The following is a 9,332-nucleotide window of genomic DNA, read 5'->3' on the forward strand; positions in this document are numbered from 1 at the left end:
GCTTAGGATCTCTTGTCTCTCATTCCCCTTTGAGCTGATAGATCATTAGTGCGGAATCTCTATAGACCTTTAACACTTTGATCTTACGTTCTATGGCTCATTGAATTCCCATGATACATGCTTCATATTTGGCCATATTGTTTGTGCAATCAAAACCTAATTTACTAGTGAAGAGATAATGATCTAAGTTTGGGGATATCAAAATCGCTCTAATTCTGTTACCCGCAGTGTTTGAAGCTCTGTCGAAGTATAGATTCTAATGATGACCTTCTTGAGAGTCTTTTACTGTGGTTGCAACATACATTAGACCTTAATTTGAGAAATCAAAGTTCAAAAGCTCGTAATACTCTAGAGGTCTACTGGCCAGAAAATCTGCTATTGCACTCCGTTTAACAACTTTCTGATTCACATAAACTATATCAAATTCGGAAAGCAAAATTTGCCATCAGGTTATCTTTCCATTCAAAGCAGTCGACTCCATCATGTACTTTAGAGGGTCTAGTTTCGAGATGAGCCAAGTTGTGTGGTACAACATGTACTGTCTCAATCTTCGAGTTACCTAGATTATGGCGTAACACAACTTCTCAATTGGTGAGTATCTCATCTCACACTCAATGAACTTCTTACTGAGGTAGTATATTGCCCTTTCATTCCTTCTTGACTCATCGTGTTGGCCAAGCACACATCCCATAAAATTTTCAAATACTGCCAAATACAGTATTACTGGCTTATCCGAATTAAGAGGCGTCAGCACTGGGGCATTGGACAAGTATTGTTTAACCTTGTCAAAAGTTTTCTAGCATTCGGTATCTCATACACTTGGATTGTGTTTCTTGAGAAGACGGAATATAGGGTCACATTTTTCAGTTAGTTGTGAAATGAACCGGGTAATGTAATTTAACCTCCCTAAGAAACCTCGAACTTCTCTTTGAGTACGCGGTGGAGGTAGCTCCTATATAGCCTTGACTTTATCCGGGTCAATCTCAATCCTCTTTTTGCTGACTACGAATCCTAGCAGTTTTTCGGACTAGCCCCGAAGGTACATTTTGCTGTATTGAGTTTTAGCGGGAATTTCCTCAACCTCAAGAATAATTTCTTCAAGACTTGCACATGCTCCTATTCTGTTCGGGATTTGGCGTTCATATCGTCGACATAAACTTCAATTTTTTTGTGCATCATATCATGGAACAGGGTTACCATGGCTTTCTGATATGTCACTCCCGCGTTTTTTAGTCCAAATGGCATCACTTTATAGTAAAACGTCCCCTACATGGTTACATGTAACGCCCCGTACCCGAGACCGTTTCCGGAGTCGAACACGAGGTGTTAACGGACTTAATTCATTAATTAAACAGCTCATACAATTCATTTTAAAATTTCCAGACAAGCTGGCTAACTGCATCACAGTCGCTTTAAAAATCATATCTTGAGTTACAAAACTCGAAATCCAATTCCGTAAATTTTTCCTCAAACCAGACTCATATATATATCTACTAATTTTTTTCTAGAATTTTTGGTTGGGCCAATTAGTACAGTTTATTAGTTAAAGTCTCCCCTATTTCAGGGTTTGACTACTCTGACCTCTGTGTATTACGAATTAGATATCTCCCTGTACAGAGCTTCAATGACTATGCCGTTTGTTTCTAATAAAACTAGACTCAATAAGGAATCTTTACATATAAATCATGACTTCTAATTACCTTTGTAAAATTTATGGTGAATTTCCAAAGTCAGAACAGGGGATCCAAAAATCGCTCTAGCCCTGTTTCACAAAAATTTAAACATCTCATAAAATATAACTCATATACCTGTTTTGTTCCATTCATATGAAAATAGACTCATAATTATTTAATTTCATATTTTATTCATCATCTAATTCTATCTCTACTATTTTAAATGATTTTTCAAACTCACGTCACTGCTACTGTCTTAATCTATTTTATGGTAAATTTTACCTATTTCATGGTTTCCATGGATTAGCTAGTAATTTGACATACATAACACCAAATATGATCATGATTAGCCATTCCAATGGCTAATCATTACCAAGCATTTCCATACCACTTAATAACCATATCATAAGACCATATATACAAAATGATTATAATGCTATACATGCCATACTCAAAATATACAAGCCATTATGCCAAGATGGTATACGGATAGTGTGAGCGAGCCTCCGACCGTTCCCGATTTTCGAGCTGGCTTGTCAAAACTACAAGGAATGAAAAGGAGGGAGTAAGCATAAATGCTTAATAAGTTCACATGCAAATAGCAAGTAACATAACCATATAAGCAAACATAAAACATCATTTGCATAATCATCACCAAGACATTCATATCACATTTTCATTTATCATCTTACCATATTGTTGTTATATCGATTTTTCAACCCGAGGGTTAAGTACATACCTGTTCAAAGTACCCATTTCACAACACTTGCCAATACGTCCCTTTCATCTTGAGTATTCCTCTATTTCAGTAGAACTTTACCCGTTGAACACATCGGAATATAATTCGGATACATGGAAAGTTTGCACCTAAGTGCCACATATGTAGCCAAGCTACCATGTAACCCGCCCATAAGTGAACTCGGACTCAACTCAACGAGCTCGGGCGTTCGCATCCATGAGTGAACTCGGACTCAACTCAACGAGTTTGGATGCCTAGTTACATCTCACGAACTCGGACTCAACTCAACGAGTTCGGACATTTGCATCCATAAGTGAACTCGGACTCAACTCAATGAGTTCGGATGCCTAGTTACATCTCACGAACTCGGACTCAACTCAACGAGTTCGGACATTTGCATCCATAAGTGAACTCGGACTCAACTCAACGAGTTCGGATGCCCAAATATCCCAGTGACATGTCACTCGTATCCTAATCCATTCCTCAGGCTCAACGGGACATTTTTCCCAATCATATGTCTCAGCCATCTTCTATGGAATGTCGATACCGATACTCGGTAGTATTTCACATTTTCCAAGTATATCACATAATTTGACATATTATCAAACAATTGTCACAAGTATGATATTTCATAATAATTATCATATCATTTAAATAACATTAAAACATTTAAAACAATAACTATGTTACCAACATTTACATATGAACTTACCTCGTATGCGAAAATGGCTACTTTTACCATTTCGTCCACAACTTGGTATTTTCCCCATTTTAGCCTGAATTTCAGTTTTCCTTACTCTATCATTTAAAATATAGTCTAATTAGGACTCACATTATTCAAATTGACCCAAAATCATATTTTGGAAAAATTACAATTTTGCCCCTAAATTTTTGCATATTTACACTTTTGCCCCAAAGCTCGTAAATTAAACTTCAGCCTATTTTCTTATGTTTTATGACATTCTGATCATTTTTCCCTTCTATGGCAACATCAAATTCTCACTCTAACATGTACTTATGACTATTAGGTATTTTTACCGATTAAGCCATTTTGCTCGTTTTCACTTAAAACCGAGTAGCACAAGTTGTCTAACATAATTTAAAACCTCATATTCTATCATAAAACACCAAAATACACAAATTTCACCTATGGGTATTTTTCCAAATATAAACCCTAGGTTAAATTATTGCTAGCATAAGCTAAATCGAGCTACCGGGACTCCAAAAACGTAAAAATCATTAAAAACGAGGCTAGAACGGACTTACAATCGAGCTTGGAAGCTTGAAAAACCCTAGCCATGGTTTCTCCTTGCTATATTCGGCCATGGGGTTGAAGATGAGCAAAATTGGCTTTTAATTTTGTATTTTAATTCATTTTACCCCTAAATGACCAAAATGCCCTTACTACTAAACTTTCCAAAAATTCCATCCATGTCCAATTTTTGTCCATAGACTTAGAAATTGGTAAAATTCTATTTAAGACCTCCTAATTAATATTTCAAAACAATTTCATACTAGAAACTTCTAGAATGCAAGTTTTGCAAATTATTCGATTTAGTCCCTAATTTCAATTTAAGCACTTTATGCATAAAATTTCTTCATGAAATTTTCACACAATCATGAAATCATATCATAGACCTCAAAATAATCATAAAATAATTATTTCTATCTCGGATTTTGTGGTCACGAAACCACTATTCCGACTAGGCCCAAAATTAGGATATTACAACTCTCCCCCCTTTAGGGATTTTCGTCCCCGAAAATCTTACCAGAAAAGTGGTCTTCACTTTTAATCTCATATTCGGTGCCGAAGAACTTTCACTTAGGCTGTACCTCCAATACATCTCTTTAATTTCTCATATGATCTGAAAGCTTACAGTCTCAACTCTCAACTGTTCTTAAATTTTCAACCCTTCTCAGTTTCCCATGATATCATGACATAAAATCCGAATCTTAACTTGATTAATGGAGACCGGAATTCCAAGAAATCCAACAATCAAAGAGACCTGAAATTCCATGAATCTGATAAGTAGGAATTCATTCAATATAGATAAGATTTATAGATCTCGCCAAACATTTAACAATAGGATACATCACATTTTCCTCTTTCCGCTATGGAAATAATTCTGATATGGCCTCAAGAATAATCCTTCTCATTTCCATCCCAATATCAACACTGACAAGGATAATTTTGATAGATCCCAATGCTCGGCTTTAACCCCTTTAACAACTCCGATTTTATGTAACATCGAATGCTCTAAACTATCACATTACCTCACTGTCTTGAAACACATCACAATTCATATAACAGTACATTACTGAAAGTCAGGAAGTCTTTACTCAATGTAGACTAGTCTAGTTCAGAAGCTTCGATTACCAATATTCTCATCTATCCAAACTTTGTCAACATGTAATAAACTTTTCAGCTTTCACAAGACGAAAACCTTATCATTTGTAGTGACTTTAACTAATATCTAACTCTTTCTAATAAATATACACTTCTCTTTTAGACTATTTACTCTTTTATCAGTACAAAAATGAAATTATATTATCAGACTTGAGAAAAATAATCCTGACATAATTGTCACATGAAATCCTTCAAATAAATAATTCACCATACCGACTGAAACTCGCGCTTTTATCACTTATGCCTTTACTGATGTCAAATCCTTACACAGAAATTAGAAAAAATCCCAATACTAAAATCACCACATTACCAAGATCAAATTAGAAGTATAGTCATATTTGACAAGATTATCACGAGCTGAAGAACGTACTTCGAAAATGAGTCATAATTGACAAATTATGGAACAAAGATAACAAGGAAACCGAATAAAGAAATCCAAGATACGATACTATGCCGGAGAATCGAAAACCAAACTCATAGAGAAAATACAGAATACCCTGATAATTCTTCAAAGAAAGAAAGTCCAAAAGAAAACATCATTTAATCCCACTGAAATCAAATATAACAAGATCAATATATCTTCCCATACATATATATCAGATGAAGCATCAAGTAGAAGAAACAGAATCATAATATCATACGTATTCTCTCATCAATTCTTATCAGACGAAATGAAATAGAATACCCGATGAAATAGAGCAATATAAATTATAAACCAGTCAGACTACCAATGCTTTCATCCAACACCAGAATTAGAAGACATTCCCATATAACAAGAATTTCTTCAGAAGATCAATAGCCATAGAAATATTTCTGAGAACGGGTGAACACATAGAACATCTTAAAAGAGACTGCTAAATCTGTCCGGTCATCACTGTCACACTCAGATAGTTCACATTTCAATTATCATTTCCCCAACTAGTTCTGCCGTCACAAATTTCATATTAAACCATTCACTAAAGAAGGCCAGTTCTGAATAAATTTCGATTTACACTTTTCTCGACCTTGCACCTGAGTAATTCGGTTTACCAAGGAGAATTCCGTTTCTAACTGGGACAGTGCATAACTCCAATAATTTTTACGTCAATTCGATACTTTACTGGCTCTGACTTTACTTATCAGCTCATTTTCAATCTCTAATCATACTTATAATTATTCTATCACTGTACTCTTTGGGTTCTCAACTGGAAACTTATTCAATACAAATCTCATGAAATTCCATTATAAGTACCACTTCGGTAAGGGGGAGGGGTTGTAGGACCTCTGACTCAACTTTCTTATACATACACATATGACACAACTTCCATCATCATAGTAACATCATCAAAATCATGTCATTCATTCATGTTGGCTTACACCAATTTTCCTATTGTCCCATTTAGACTATATACTTATGCATACATTCTATGTTTTCTAGATAGTTTTACTTATCCATTCATTTAATTAAATTAATTCATGCTCATGACATCATATAAGGCCAAACAAACATAGATATTAGCATCACAATCACAACTTTCATTTCGTGCATCATCATGTACATATCATTACAATCATGTAATTCAGTCCAACAATTTAACATAGATAAGTTCATTTCATTATAATCCTTTATCTCATAAAAATTATATATCATTAGCATTCATTAACATTCAACGTCCAATCAAGACAAGGACATTTTCATTCGTATCATGATATTATGACCTTTATTCATACCTCTACTACTTTCTATTTATTCCATTCATCTTATCAAGTAAGCCACATACACTACATCATATGAGCATTAAGCAAATATGAATATTTATCACATATGTATCATAAACCTTTATTCATACTTTTCTGAACCGAGACTTATCATAATCATAATTTTACTCAAATACCTTCACATAACATTGAACATAGTCGGCGCAGCTCGGTTGGAGAGTACCCTGTCTAAATAAGAGGGTACTCATACGCGTCGGAAGGCATCACACTATCACAGATCAGTGGCATGTATAGCTAAACTTTTACACATGCTAGGTTAGTCCGAGAACCGAATAAACCTACTCTGATACCACCAAATGTAACGCCCCGTACCCGAGACTGTTTCCGGAGTCGAACACGAGGTGTTAACGGACTTAATTCATTAATTAAACAGCTCATACAATTCATTTTAAAATTTCCAGACAAGCTGGCTAACTGCATCACAGTCTCTTTAAAAATCATATCTCGAGTTACGAAACTCGAAATCCAATTCTGTAAATTTTTCCTCAAACTAGACTCATATATCTATCTACTAATTTTTTTCTAGAATTTTTGGTTGGGCCAATTAGTACAGTTTATTAGTTAAAGTCTCCCCTATTTCAGGGTTCGACTACTCTGACCTCTGTGTATTACGAATTAGATATCTCCCTGTACAGAGCTTCAATGACTATGCCGTTTGTTTCTAATAAAACTAGACTCAATAAGTAATCTTTACATATAAAGCATGACTTCTAATTACCTTTGTAAAATTTATGGTGAATTTCCAAAATCAGAACAGGGGATCCAAAAATCGCTCTAGCCCTGTTTCACAAAAATTTAAACATCTCATAAAATATAACTCATATACCTGTTTTGTTCCATTCATATGAAAATAGACTCATAATTATTTAATTCCATATTTTATTCATCATCTAATTCTATCTCTACTATTTTAAATGATTTTTCAAACTCACGTCACTGCTGCTGTCTTAATCTATTTTATGGTAAATTTTACCTATTTCATGGTTTCCATGGATTAGCTAGTAATTTGACATACATAACACCAAATATGATCATGATTAGCCATTCCAATGGCTAATCATTACCAAGCATTTCCATACCACTCAATAACCATATCATAAGACCATATATACAAAATGATTATAATGCTATACATGCCATACTCAAAATATACAAGCCATTATGCCAAGATGGTATACGGATAGTGTGAGCGAGCCTCCGACCGTTCCCGATTTTTGAGCTGGCTTGTCAAAACTACAAGGAATGAAAAGGAGGGAGTAAGCATAAATGCTTAATAAGTTCACATGCAAATAGCAAGTAACATAACCATATAAGCAAACATAAAACATCATTTGCATAATCATCACCAAGACATTCATATCACATTTTCATTTATCATCTTACCATATTGTTGTTATATTGATTTTTCAACCCGAGGGTTAAGTACATACCTGTTCAAAGTACCCATTTCACAACACTTACCAATACGTCCCTTTCATCTTGAGTATTCCTCCATTTCAGTAGAACTTTACCCGTTGAACACATCGGAATATAATTCGGATACATGGAAAGTTTGCACATAAGTGCCACATATGTAGCCAAGCTACCATGTAACCCGCCCATAAGTGAACTCGGACTCAACTCAACGAGCTCGGGCGTTCGCATCCATGAGTGAACTCGGACTCAACTCAACGAGTTCGGATGCCTAGTTACATCTCACGAACTCGGACTCAACTCAACGAGTTCGGACATTTGCATCCATAAGTGAACTCGGACTCAACTCAATGAGTTCAGATGCCTAGTTACATCTCACAAACTCGGACTCAACTCAACGAGTTCGGATGCCCAAATATCCCAGTGACATGTCACTCGTATCCTAATCCATTCCTCAGGCTCAACGGGACATTTTTCCCAATCATATGTCTCAGCCATCTTCTATGGAATGTCGATACCGATACTCGGTAGTATTTCACATTTTCCAAGTATATCACATAATTTGACATATTATCAAACAATTGTCACAAGTATGATATTTCATAATAATTATCATATCATTTAAATAACATTAAAACATTTAAAACAATAACTATGTTACCAACATTTACATATGAACTTACCTCGTATGCGAAAATGGCTACTTTTACCATTTCGTCCACAACTTGGTATTTTCCCCATTTTAGCCTGAATTTCAGTTTTCCTTGCTCTATCATTTAAAATATAGTCTAATTAGGACTCACATTATTCAAATTGACCCAAAATCATATTTTGGAAAAATTACAATTTTGCCCCTAAACTTTTGCATATTTACACTTTTGCCCCAAAGCTCGTAAGTTAAACTTCAGCCTATTTTCTTATGTTTTATGACATTCTGGTCATTTTTCCCTTCTATGGCAACATCAAATTCTCACTCTAACATGTACTTATGACTCTTAGGTATTTTTACCGATTAAGCCCTTTTGCTCGTTTTCACTTAAAACCGAGTAGCACAAGTTGTCTAACATAATTTAAAACCTCATATTCTATCATAAAACACCAAAATACACAAATTTCACCTATGGGTATTTTTCCAAATATAAACCCTTGGTTAAATTATTGCTAGCATAAGCTAAATCGAGCTACCGGGACTCCAAAAACGTAAAAATCATTAAAAACGAGGCTAGAACGGACTTACAATCGAGCTTGGAAGCTTGAAAAACCCTAGCCATGGTTTCTCCTTGCTATATTCGGCCATGGGGTTGAAGATGAGCAAAATTGGCTTTTAATTTTGTATTTTAAT

Source organism: Gossypium hirsutum, chromosome A11 (genome assembly GCF_007990345.1).
Source record: "Gossypium hirsutum isolate 1008001.06 chromosome A11, Gossypium_hirsutum_v2.1, whole genome shotgun sequence".
Taxonomy (NCBI): Eukaryota; Viridiplantae; Streptophyta; class Magnoliopsida; order Malvales; family Malvaceae; genus Gossypium; species Gossypium hirsutum.